This window comes from Carassius auratus, chromosome 40, assembly GCF_003368295.1.
Source record: "Carassius auratus strain Wakin chromosome 40, ASM336829v1, whole genome shotgun sequence".
Lineage (NCBI taxonomy): Eukaryota > Metazoa > Chordata > Actinopteri > Cypriniformes > Cyprinidae > Carassius > Carassius auratus.
In genome coordinates this window covers 1,537,497-1,550,000 of record NC_039282.1, presented here as the reverse complement: position 1 = coordinate 1,550,000, position 12,504 = coordinate 1,537,497, and positions in this window count along the sequence as shown.

Sequence of the window (12,504 nt, the reverse complement as noted above, 5' to 3'; positions counted from 1 at the left end):
TTGTGTTAGCCATATTTACCAAAGAAAACTTATGGTGTCTGTAAAGTCTTGGACAAATGTCTTTCGAGGGAACTGATCACTGAACAATCTTCACCTAGTTTCCACCTGAAACCAGTGATGATTAAAGCTGATATTTCACAAGCATTCCTTCTCCCAGATTAAAAGAGTTACTGTTTTAAATTTGATATTACTGTTCTTGAAGTTTGTAAATAAGTGTAAGAAATAAAGGTCTGATTCTGAGTTATGACACCTGAAAACAGCAGGATGCACAGATGAATGAAGACTAATCTGTTATTCTGATGATGGAAAATCGAACTAGATTAGTAGACATGTAGGTGCAGCGTTTCTTATAGTCAACATAATGTGTTAAAGAGACCATCAAAATAAGATTAAACTTTTTTTTTTTCTTTAAATGTGCATCAATTTAATCAAAATAAAACAGGGGTGTCAAACTCAATTAAGGGCTGGAGCCCTGCAGCTAAGATTCAACCCTAATTAAACACACCTGATACAATCAAGTCCTTCACACTTGTTTAAAAACTTCTTGGTATGTGTGTTGGAGCAGGGTTGGAATGTATTAAGAAAGAAGATTAGGGGGGCGGTTCTGATTTCATATTGACTTTAAGTCTCTCTTTGGATTTGTACCTGCACACACACACACACACACAACTCTCTCTCTCTCTCTCTCTCTCTCTCCAAACAATATGCAACAAGCATAATAGTCATAAGATTCATGTAACCTAAGGTTATCACAGGCTTTCCACATCTTTATTTTGTTTTTAATTAGCAACTTTTGAGCTTGTGTGTGTGTGTGTGTGTGTGCGTGCGTGCGTGTGTTACGAGATAGCAGTATAAACATACACACTCTGTTATTGCTGAGGTTCTGAGTTACTGTACACAATGACTGTGTCACTTCTGGATTCATTGTCTCTGCTTTTCGAAAACAATACATCTCTGAGACCTGTCTCAATGTTTTTATAGCCGTTTGAATTAAGATCCATTTTGTCATGTTGATACACAATCTGTCTTTCACAAACTGCTGCAGAAGACACTGTTCTGCAACAGATAGCAGCTCATCAACAATAACCTTCCATCATAACAATGAACATCCGGCTTTCAACAAGAGGAAAAGACTGTATTACCTCTGACTGGGTTTGTGAAGTCTGTTTAGTTTATAACTTTCCTCATCACACAGCTGTGCTGCTCATAGTTGGACAGTTAACCGTCCTCAATACAAACAAAGCTCATCCAACATGAACTGTCATTCAAACAGCGATTCCCTCTCAGTTGATTGACAGCTTAAGATACATAAACAAAAGATACAGAGAGAGAGAAGACACTATCTGTGTATTTTCCCCTAAGATTAGCATGAACTTGCATACCTTAAATCATACTGTAAAATGTCCTGGGTGTGTTATCATTCAATAATTATAATAAAAATATAATATATATATATATATATATATATATATATATATATATATATATATATATATATATATATATATATATATATATATATATATATATATAAATGCACTTCATTTTGTGTTTAGGGTTAATGTAAATGTCCATAAAATTACTGGATAATATCTTGTCAGAATTATTTTTTTATTTTGAGGTCTATGCTCATGTGGTTAACAGGTAATAAATTAATTATAACTATTCCATCCTTCCATCCATCCATCCATCCATCTTCTTCCCCTTATCTGGTGCTAGGTCGCGGGGGCAGCAGTCTAAGCAGAGACGGCCAGACTTCCCTCTCCATAGACACTTCCTCCAGCTCTTCCGGGGGTATATCGAGGCGTTCCCAGGCCAGCCGAGAGACATAGTCCCTCCAGCGTGTCCTCAGTCTTCCCCGTGGTCTCCTCGTGGTGGGACGTGCCTGGAACACCTTCCCAGGAAGGTCCCCAGGAGGCATCCAGAAGAGATGCCCCAGCCAGCTCAGCTGGCTCCTCTTGATGTGGAGGAGCAACGGCTCTTACTCTGAGCTCCTCCCGAGGGGCAGAGCTCCTCACCCTATCTCTAAGGGAGCGCCCAGCCACCCTACGGAGAAAGCTAATTTCGGCTGCCTGTATCCAGGATCTTATCCTTTCAGTCATGACCTACAGCTCGTGACCATAAGTGAGAGTAGGAACATAGATTGACCGGTAAATCGAGAGCTTCGCCTTGCAGCTCAGCTCCCTCTTTAGCACAACAGACAGGTCCATCGACCGCATCATTGCAGAAGCTGCACCGATCCACCTGTCAATCTCCCGCTCCATCCTTCCCTCACTCATGAACAAGACCCCAAGAACTACTCCACTTGGGGCAGGAGCTCTCCACCAACTTGAAGGGGACATGCAACCCTTTTCCGGCTGAGAACAATGGCCTTGGACTTAGAGGTGCTGATTCTCATCCCAGCCGCTTCAAACTCGGCTGTAAACCGTCCCAGCACATGCTGAAGGTCCTGGCCCGATGAAGCCAACATGACAACATCATCTGCAAAAAGCAGAGACAAAATCCTGTGGTCCCCAAACCAGACACCCTCCGGCCCCTGGCTGCATCTAGAAGTCCTGTCCATAAAAGTAATGAACAGGACCGGTGATAAAGGACAGCCCTACCAGAGTCCAACAAGTACCAGGAACAAGTCTGACTTAATGTAAACTGTAAACGGTGTTGGTAGGGCACTGCTTCCCCCTCCTGAGGTGCCGTACGGTTTGCTGGAATCTCTTCAAGGCCAACTGACAGTCTTTCTCCATGGCCTCACCAAACTCCTCCCATACCCAAGTTTTTGCCTCCACAATCACCCAAGCTGCAGCCCGTTTGGCCTGCTGGTACCTGTCAGCTACCTCAGGAGTCGTCATGGTCCTTGTTTTTTTTTTTTTTTTGTAACTTATAAAGGGCTATTGAACCACTCTTAGGTGTAAAAAGTTTGGACACAACTTCTCATTCAAAGAGTTTTCTTTATTTTCGTGACTATGAAAATTGTAGAGTCACACTGAAGGCATCGAGGGCTATTTGAGCAAGAAGGAGAGTGATGATGACCTGGCCTCCACAGTCACCGGACCTGAACCCAATCCAGATGGTTTAGGGGTGAGCTGGACCGCAGACAGAAGGCAAAAGGGCCAACAAGTGCTAAGCATCTCTCGGGGAACTCCTTCAAGACTGTTGGAAGACCATTTCAGGTGACTACCTCTTGAAGCTCATCAAGAGAATGCCAAGAGTGTGCAAAGCAGTAATCAAAGCAGAAGATGGCTACTTTGAAGAACCTACAATATGACATATTTTCAGTTGTTTCACACTTTTTTGTTATGTATATAATTCCATATATAATTCCACATGTGTTAATTCATAGTTTTGAATCAGCAAGGACAAATGATGGAAGGCTGATATTTCCTGTCAAACTGAACCGGAAGCTCTGAATATAAATCTGTATTCTAGGCTTGCTGTACTGTACTACTGCTGAGGGTAAGACATGAACATTCAACAAACTGGTGTTGGGAAAATTTGACAATATGTGAAGAGTGGGAATTTAAGCATGGATTTCAGGCTCACTGAATTAATCAAGTGTTAATGTATTTATGTGCTAATGTGTTAATCAAGAAAATAACGTGCACAGGATCTAACTCTCTAGAACGGGGGTTCCCAAACTTTTACAGGGGAGAAACCTTTCCAAATACTAAATAAAATAAAAAAAAAAATAAAAAAAATAAATATATATATATATATATATATATATATATATATATATTTTTTTTTTTTTTTTTTTTTTTTTTTTTTTTTCAAATTATGATTTATTGTTGCCATAGTGTTTTCCTTTTAATTTTTCTGGATTGTATTTAAATGGTTTCAAGAAAGTATGTGTAATCAGTTGAATTTATAGAAGTTTAAAAGCTTAATATGTTATTTAAAGGTTTACAAATAATATGGCCATTTTACAGAAGAGGATTAGGGCCAAGCAATAATAAAACAAATAAAACCATCTTGAGATTAAAATTTAGATTTTTTTCCTAGAATTTTAATGACCCCCCCACAAAAAAAAACATATCAACTTTATTCTTGAAATTTAATGAGTTTAATCTCGAGATGGTTTTATTTTTTTAATAATTACTTGGCCCTCATCCTCTTCCTTACCATATGATTTTATTTTATTAATATTTTTTCTGTTATCAATAAAAAATGGTGGTATCAAATGTGGTATAAAACAAATGAAGTAATAAAACATTAACCATTTAATCTTTTAAAATTTTATCAAATGAAAATGTATCAGTTCCTTTTCATTTTTGGCAAACAAAGAGTTGTACAGCAGATTTTTAGTGTAAAAATGTAAACTGTATGATTATTCTTTTAAAAAATACAGTTTTAATAATTGTATTATTACTTTTAGTTTGAGAAGTACATTCCACTGTAAAATTTTAATATATTTCTGTCACAGTTTCAAGTTAAAACTGAAATCTTATTTTGATGGGTTGTGAAGAAGACTTTTACATTTCTGTGTGTAAATAATATGCAAGTAGTTTATAAGAAGGAGCTACTGTACTTCTGCCTAGATGCAGAAATATTAGTAAATTTTCTTAGGAGCTCTTTGTATTATTTACATTTATTGTACATACACCAGCTAACCTTAAACAACATAAATGAACACATATGTCAGAACCACACCAACAAACTCACACAGATGAACACACCAGACTGGAATTTTCTGGACTTCCTGTGAGGCGGGCAAATGTAAGAGGACCCGTGTCCTCCTGTTAAAGTGAGGAATCAGGAGACACATTTAAGACACATTAAGTGTTGGAGAACCCTCCACATTCTATAGTACAGTTTTCACACACGTGTTTCTGCAGCTTGGGAAAACCATCGAACACATCCAGTTCTTACTGGGAATACAGCCAAATGTTGCAACAGGATAAAATGTAATCATGAGTTGGATCGCTCTCTACAGACCAGAAGTGCTGCTATTACACTATAAGCTGGACGTCTGGGTCTGAGGACAGTAAGTAGGGAATAAACCTGCATGGGTTTGACGCCATAAAAATATTAAACATAAAATATACAAAAACACACTATGACTCTTGCAAGCTAAAATAAAATACACCCTAAAAGACACAAGCGTGGGTCTTCGTTTGATGCCCAGTGTAAAATCTGTGTCCTGAAGCAAAACAGTAAGCCATAACCTGTAGTATGTGAATAAATCCTGGAGCATCTATTTGACTTGATATTACTGTTAGTTCTTGTCCTCGAAAGTGATCGGCCAAGTTGCATTTCAATAGTGCTAACATACAGTCTAACAAGTGAAGTAAAAGTGTATGTGATTGAATCATTCATTCAACCAATATGTAAAAATAAAAGCCCAAAAAACTTTGATTTACAAAACAAAACACCACTGTATTAATTCTGCATTGACTCGGTTTATGAGTCTGTTTAGAGACACTGCTCATCTCTTCAAAACAACAACAACAGCAGCGACATAAACCCTTTATGCAGACACTTTCATCCAAAGTAACTTACCACAGAGGAACATAATAGGAATGCAATTCCTCACAGAGCCAACAATATTGATTCAAGTCAGCATAAAACAGAAATCACAATCGTCTTTTATTCCTGTTTTGTTGTATATCCAAATTAAACCACATCTGGAACAAAAAGAAAAATAGGGCGGGATTAAATTAGGGGTTTTGATAAAAGTTTAGGAGGGCACATGGAAATATTAAATGCAAGGATAAATAATTTAAAATACTCCAATTCTGATTTCTTGGTGACATTAATAACGATAAAAGTGATTAAGTAAATACTATTAATATCTTGTGTTATTAAGATATGTATATTTGCAGGTATTCAAAGTATTCAAAGAAAATTATGCACCACATAACAGACCAAAAATACATAAAAAACTTTCAGTATGTATACAACAGATTCAGTGGCTCCTCGTTGACCTTGAGGAAAATGTGCTCGAAAATGTGCTCAGTGTATAGTGTATTTTTGAAAATATTATTTCATTTACATTTAATAAAAAAATTTAAATATAAAAAGAAAACTCAAATGCCACACTACATTACATTTTCTCCAGTTATTTAAAAACGTCTCTTACGAATGTAACCCTAGTTCCCTATCTGTCGGTCACTACGAGTTATGTCGACCGACAAATGGGGTCTCACTTGGGAGGCCAATCATCTCTGAATTTAAGAGAAATCGCCAATGAAAATTGGCTAGTGGATTAACATACCTGAGCCACTCCCGTGCCGACGGGTATAAATAGGGCGACAGGTGCATCCACTCATTAGATTTTTGCTACGGAGCCGAGTGGTTGTATGAAAGCTGTTATACTCCACAAAGCCATTCATCTGCTGTGTCGGGAAGCTGTTCTGGTTGGCCGTACGGCGCAAACAGCGGTGTCCCTTTCAGCGATTCCCCTGGGCGCTTCAACTAAGAGAGCAGATTTCCTAAAAGAGCAAATCGCGGACGATTCGCATCTTTTTCAAGACGCCGTTTCGTCCGTGTCCTTCTGGATGCGGTCATTTCCTGTTCTCTGACAACGGCACAGTTCGCTCTCTTCCGTTTCTGGGCATTCATCACGCTGAAGGCGCGTTCGTGGATGGTTCATGCACGCACTGCGTGTGTGACCATGGCAATGCTGTGATTGCGTCTCCCCTTTCTTAAAGGGAAGGGAGCAGACCCCTCTGTCACTACCCGTTCTGGTTTCTCTGTCTCAAGCAGAGGACCGCCGGCTAGTGCTCTGGGAGATTTGAAGGTGACAGTGAGAGCTTTTCCGCCGGGCCACGCCCCACGGACCTTTTACCCCTTCCGCAGTGTTTGTCCTGTGCGACTGCTGGGTGTTTTTGCTGGGCTGTCTTATGGCAGTCCCAACGGGTCATTCAGTTTGCCGCCGGAGATCAGATGTCGATTGCAGCATCGGGGATGGGCTGTTGACCTCTGTGGATGAAGATTCGGCGGGGCTGCCCCCCTCGGGTGTTGTCGCCACTGCCGAATTGGACCCAGAGTTGACAGCCGTGCTTGCCCGGGCAGCTGTGAGAATCAGGATGAAGGTGAATGCACCGCCCAGCCCTGAGTGCTCATGGCTGTTTGATTGGTTCTCGGTGTGGAGCGCGACTCACAACCGCGTTTTACTCTGGTTCCTTTCTTCCCGGATGTGCATGGGGAAGTGATGTAGTCGTGGATGGCCCCTTTTACGGCCGGAAGCAGCTCATTTCGTTCCTCCGTCCTCACTACCCTCGATGGCGGGGCAGCTAGGGGTGCGTTGACATTCCCCAGCAGGAGAGTGCGATTGCGGTGCACTTGTGTCCGCAAAACGCCGCCACTGGGAGGGATAGTCCGCGCCTCTCACCCAAGGCCTGTAAGCTGTCGGCAGCACTCGCTACCAAGGCTTACAGTGCTGCGGGCCAAGCTGTCTCTGCTTTGCATGCCATGGCTATCCTGCAAACCCAACAAGCCAAGGCTTTAACAAATGCATGAGGGTAGGACCAACCCGAGGTTGATGCAGGAGCTGCGCATGGCGACTGACCTCCCCCTTCCGGGTGACGGAAGTCACAACGCAGTCCCTCGGGTAGGCGATGTCCACTCTGGTGGTCCAGTAGTGCCGTTTCAGGTTCAGCCTGGTCTGTATGAGAGACATTCTCGATGCTCCCATGTCAAAAGGTGGTCCTGTGTGGCGACGCTGTCAGGGGCTGTGCCCAGTAGTTCCTGACAGAACAACAGCAGACTGAGGCCATACAGCACATCTCGCCACGACGTGATCCTCCGGTTGCCACCATTCCGTCGCAGACAGTGCCTCAGCCTGCTAGTCGCAGGCAGTGCCTCAGCCTGCTCGTCGCCGTGGGTGCCCCCCTGTGTCCTCCACACCAGCTCCGCCCCTTGCTGAGAATTCTTCGAGGCCGGCGCGTCGAGCCCCGCGCAGGAGAGCGGCGCCCACCGTGTCACTCCAGGCTGCGTAGTCCTCAAAGAAGTCGACTAAACGGCCCTGACACGGGCAACTCGGAGATGTGGGAATCTGCTCTTCAGGAGCTGGCGAAGACAGCGCCACTCCTTCCTCTGGGGGAGGGCCGGGTGGAAAATCTTCAGTTATGTTTCTTTATGTTCCGCCGCTGGTCAAATGGCCAGTGGCACCCTCTTTTTCAATGAAAGAGCAATTTCCCTTTCTCTCCAAGTTGCAAGGCTCGTGGGTTGACGATGAGCGACGCACTGCCTCCTCATTCTCACCCACGACGCCCCCTTTTGCCAGCGGTCGAGAGGTCGCGGTTCGGAGACGCAACGCCTCTCCATGCGTCTCTGGCCAGTTCCTCCGGGAACACGGGAGTGTGGCTGTGATGACCCAGGACGCAATGCCTTATGGGCCTTCCGACACGACTCCCCATCGCTGCACCACTGCGGGTATGTCGAGTGTTCCTTTGGTGCCTCTTGTACGGAGTATGGGAGCGTGGCTTGCGCTGCCCAACCCGTCATGCTGGCTCATCCGGATGGTCCGACTCGGCTACGCGATTCAGTTCGCCCGGCGACCCCCCCAAGTTCAATGGCGTGCTCGAGACTTCGGTGGCAGTCCGGGATGCCTCTGTCTTGCGCGAGGAGATTGCTGTCCTGCTGGCGAAGGATGCAATCGAGCCGGTCCCTCCAGCCGAGATGAGGACGGGGTTTTTCACTTTCCCCGGGGAATGGCGACTCCATCCCTAGACGGTCCAGCTGATCTGGAGTCGATTCGGGGAAGCCCAGGTAGACCTGTTTGCTTCCCACGAGTCCTCCCACTGCCAGCTGGGCACAGATGCACTGGCACACAGCTGGCCTCGGGCTTTACGCAAGTATGCGTTTCCCCCAGTGAGCCTGCTCGCACAGACACTGTGCAAGGTCAGGGAGGACGAGGAACAGGTCTTGTTGGTTGCGCCTTACTGGCCCAGCCGGACCTGGTTTTCGGAACTCATGCTCCTCGTGACAGCCCCTCCCTGGCGCATCCCCCTGAGGAGAGACCTTCTCTCTCAGGGGCTTGGCACCATTTGGCACCCGCGTCCAGATCTCTGGAACCTCCACGTGTGGCTTCTAGACGGGACGCGGCAGACCTAAGTGATCTGCCCCCAGCGGTGGTAGACACTATCACTCAGGCTAGAGCCCCTTCTACGAGGCAGGCCTATGCTCTGAAGTGGAGTCTGTTCACGAATTGGTGTTCTTCTCACCGAGAAGACCCCCGGAGATGCCCGGTCAGAGTCGTGCTTTCTTTCCTGCAAGAAAGGCTGGAGCGTGGGCTGTCACCCTCCACCCTGAAGGTGTATGTGGCTGCCATTGCAGCCCATCACGATGCAGTGGACGGCCGGTCCCTGGGGAGGCATGACCTGATCGTTAGGTTCCTGAGGGGTGCCAGAAGGTTACATCCTCCTAGGACACCCCTGATTCCGTCCTGGGACCTCTCTATTGTCCTGCTAAGAATGCCATAGAGGCAGACATACCCCGAGTGGAGTGAGCCTTGGCTTCCAAAGGAAGGGGAAGACCAGAGGACTCATAGGAGACGTTGATAGCCTCGACTATCCAACGACTAAGGTCCTCCCTTTTAAGGAGGACAGTAGCAAACAAGCAATTGGTCAGATTTTCTCCACAGGGCACCTCTGTGTGCTCACACTGGACACATACAATTTAGCTTCTCCTGGTCGGGCTTCCGAAAGGGAGGAGGGCAGAAGGCCTGCATTACTATAGGTTGTGGCATAACAGAGGGAACTTTAGGAACATAACCCTCTCGAGGGTATAAGAATGCTTTGGCTATACCAGGGGCAAAGTCTAAGTAGGTAGGGGCCACCGAGGGGGCCTGAAGATCTCCAACTCTCTTTAGAGAAGTAATAGCCAGTAACAGGGCAGTCTTAAGGGTCAGATGTCTATCTGAGAAATCTTGTATTGGCTCAAATGGAGCTTTACAAAGAGCCTCTAACACCACAACCAAGTCCCACTGGGGAATACGGTACTGTACTGGAGGTCTCAGCCTCAGTGCACCACGGAGGAAACGTCTAACTAGGGGGTGTCTACCCACTGACTGACCGTTGAAAGGGACGTAGTAAGCAGCTATGGCCGCCACGTACACCTTTAAAGTGGAGTCCAGAGTGTCTGGCACTGAGTTCATTCTCTCAGTTGGTGTTATCATCAATACAATTTGAAATGAATAATGACATCAATTGGATTCAATGGGCCCTCTCCCTAGACGGGGCCCTGGGTAGTCAGGTCCACTTTTCCCCCCACTACCACGCCCATGCACACGATATTCAGAGTTGATCTTGCCAAAGGCGTTTCCCCAAAGCGCTTGACGCAGCTCAAGTTCCTGAAGAAGAACTGCTGATACACTTAGTTCGAAAAGAACTGAAAATCATTAATGAGACTCAAAATATATCTATAACATAAAATAATTAATTTGATGGATCAAATTACATCATATCTTGTGGTTTAGAGGAGAATAACATCAAATGCACTGTTGGAACATACTGTAAGTTTAAAAATGGATTTGTGAAAGACTTTTATTTTTCTTTATATTGGACAAATTTATTTGTCATTGATTATTTTTTGTCAGCGTGCAATCACACTATGAACATGGCACACTGAACTAGCTGATTGCAAACACTTTAAATGCAGTTTTTTATTCTTGTTGGCTTCTTGTGCAGTAACTCATATCTTTCAGCTTCCTCCTGCCTGCCTTCTCTTCTCCAGCCCATAAACTTTATTTACATGTAATCTCTGTCCTGTGACATAGCTAGAGAGGACAGTGACTGCCTACTGAATGTAGCGTAGAGGCTGGAGACAAATTAATTGTCTTGTTTGGGTGATGGTAATTTGACAGGCATTAAAGGAGTGACGTAGGGGCGGGTGAATGGGCACATGTGTGTGTGTGTGTGGTGTGTTAAAGGTTCTTCTCTTTAAGCTCTTTCAGCCGGCCCCTCCTCCTCTTTTCATTAGTGGAGTCAGAGAGACGCTGGAGCGAGGCACAATTGAGGAACACTTAGTGGAGGTGTGAGAGACGTGTGTATGTGCATGTGTGTGTGTGTGCGCATGTGCGCACGAGCAGTGGAATGTGTCCTGCTTTCTTCCACCTCTGACATTTGTTTCAGTCTCTCTCCACATTTCATTATATGCCTTGCTTTGGCTAAGTCTTTAGAGAGCAAAGAAATTATAAATTTAAAGATAATGAAAACTGATTATAATATGTGTACTCTATCATGGCAATGACAACATTTTAGGATGTATTTCATTTAGCTGAAATAAAATACTTTTGGAATGTTTCCATGTTCTGATGAATGATATTCATCAACAGACTACTTAATCTGATCCATTGAAGTTTTTTTTTTTTTATTTATTAAAAATGTTCTAAAACTTGATCAAATCACACTAACCTAAAAACACAATGCACTGTATAAATATGAATGCATTTTATGTATTGATTTTTTTCCAGTTATTTTATGTGTGTTTTGATGTTTGTACTGAACTGCATTGTATTTTAGGGTTAATGAAAAATGTCCATAATATTACTGGATAACATCCTGGCAGAAATGGTCTTTTACTAAAGGACTTCATATTAATTCCTTCATATTAATGGAGTACATTGTGCTCTATTTTTATGTTATTATTTATTTATTTTTATTGTTTCTTTTTTAAAGTTTTTATATAGATTTTATTTATTTTTATGTTTTAGTTTTGCTTATTTTAGTACATCAGGTTAATAAATTAGAATGAGAAATGTTGCGTTGGCAACTAGGTGAAATACATTGTTTAAATATTTAGATTAGTTTTTTCCATTTCAGATAAACTTTATTGTATTTCAAGTTAAGACATTTTTACGGTTTCATTTTTAGATACCTACAATAACCCTGTCTAATATATATATATATATATATATATACAGTGGGTCTCGAAAGTTTGGGCACCCCTTGCTGAATCTGTGAAAATATGAGTAATTTTCAGAAAATAAGAGAGATCACACTCAATGCATGCTATTTTCTTATTTAGTACTGTCCTGAGTAAGATATTGTACATAAAATATATTAACATTTAGTCCACAAGACAAAAAAATTGCTGAAATTATTAAAATAACCCCCTCAAAAGTTTGTGAACCCTTGGTTCTTAATACTGTGTTCTGTTACCTGATGATCCTCGACTGTCTTTCTGTTTTGTGATGGTTGTGCATGAGTCCCTTGTTTGTTCTGAACAGTTAAACTGAGCAGAGTTCTTCAGAAAAATCTTTAAGGTCCTGCATATTTTTCAGTTTTCCAGCATCTTTGCATATTTGAACCCTTTCAAGCAGTGACTGTATGATTTTGAGATGCATCTTTTCAGACTGAGGACATTTGAGGGACTTAAAAACAACTATTTAAAAACATTCACTGATGCTGCAGAAGGAAACAAGATGCATTAAGAGCTGGGGGTGAAAACTTTCAGAATTTGAAGATCAAGTTAAATTGTACTTAATTTGTGTACCGGGAAACATACAAGTATCTTCTGTTGCTTACGAAGGGCAGAACTAAATGGAAAAAAATTATATTTCAACAA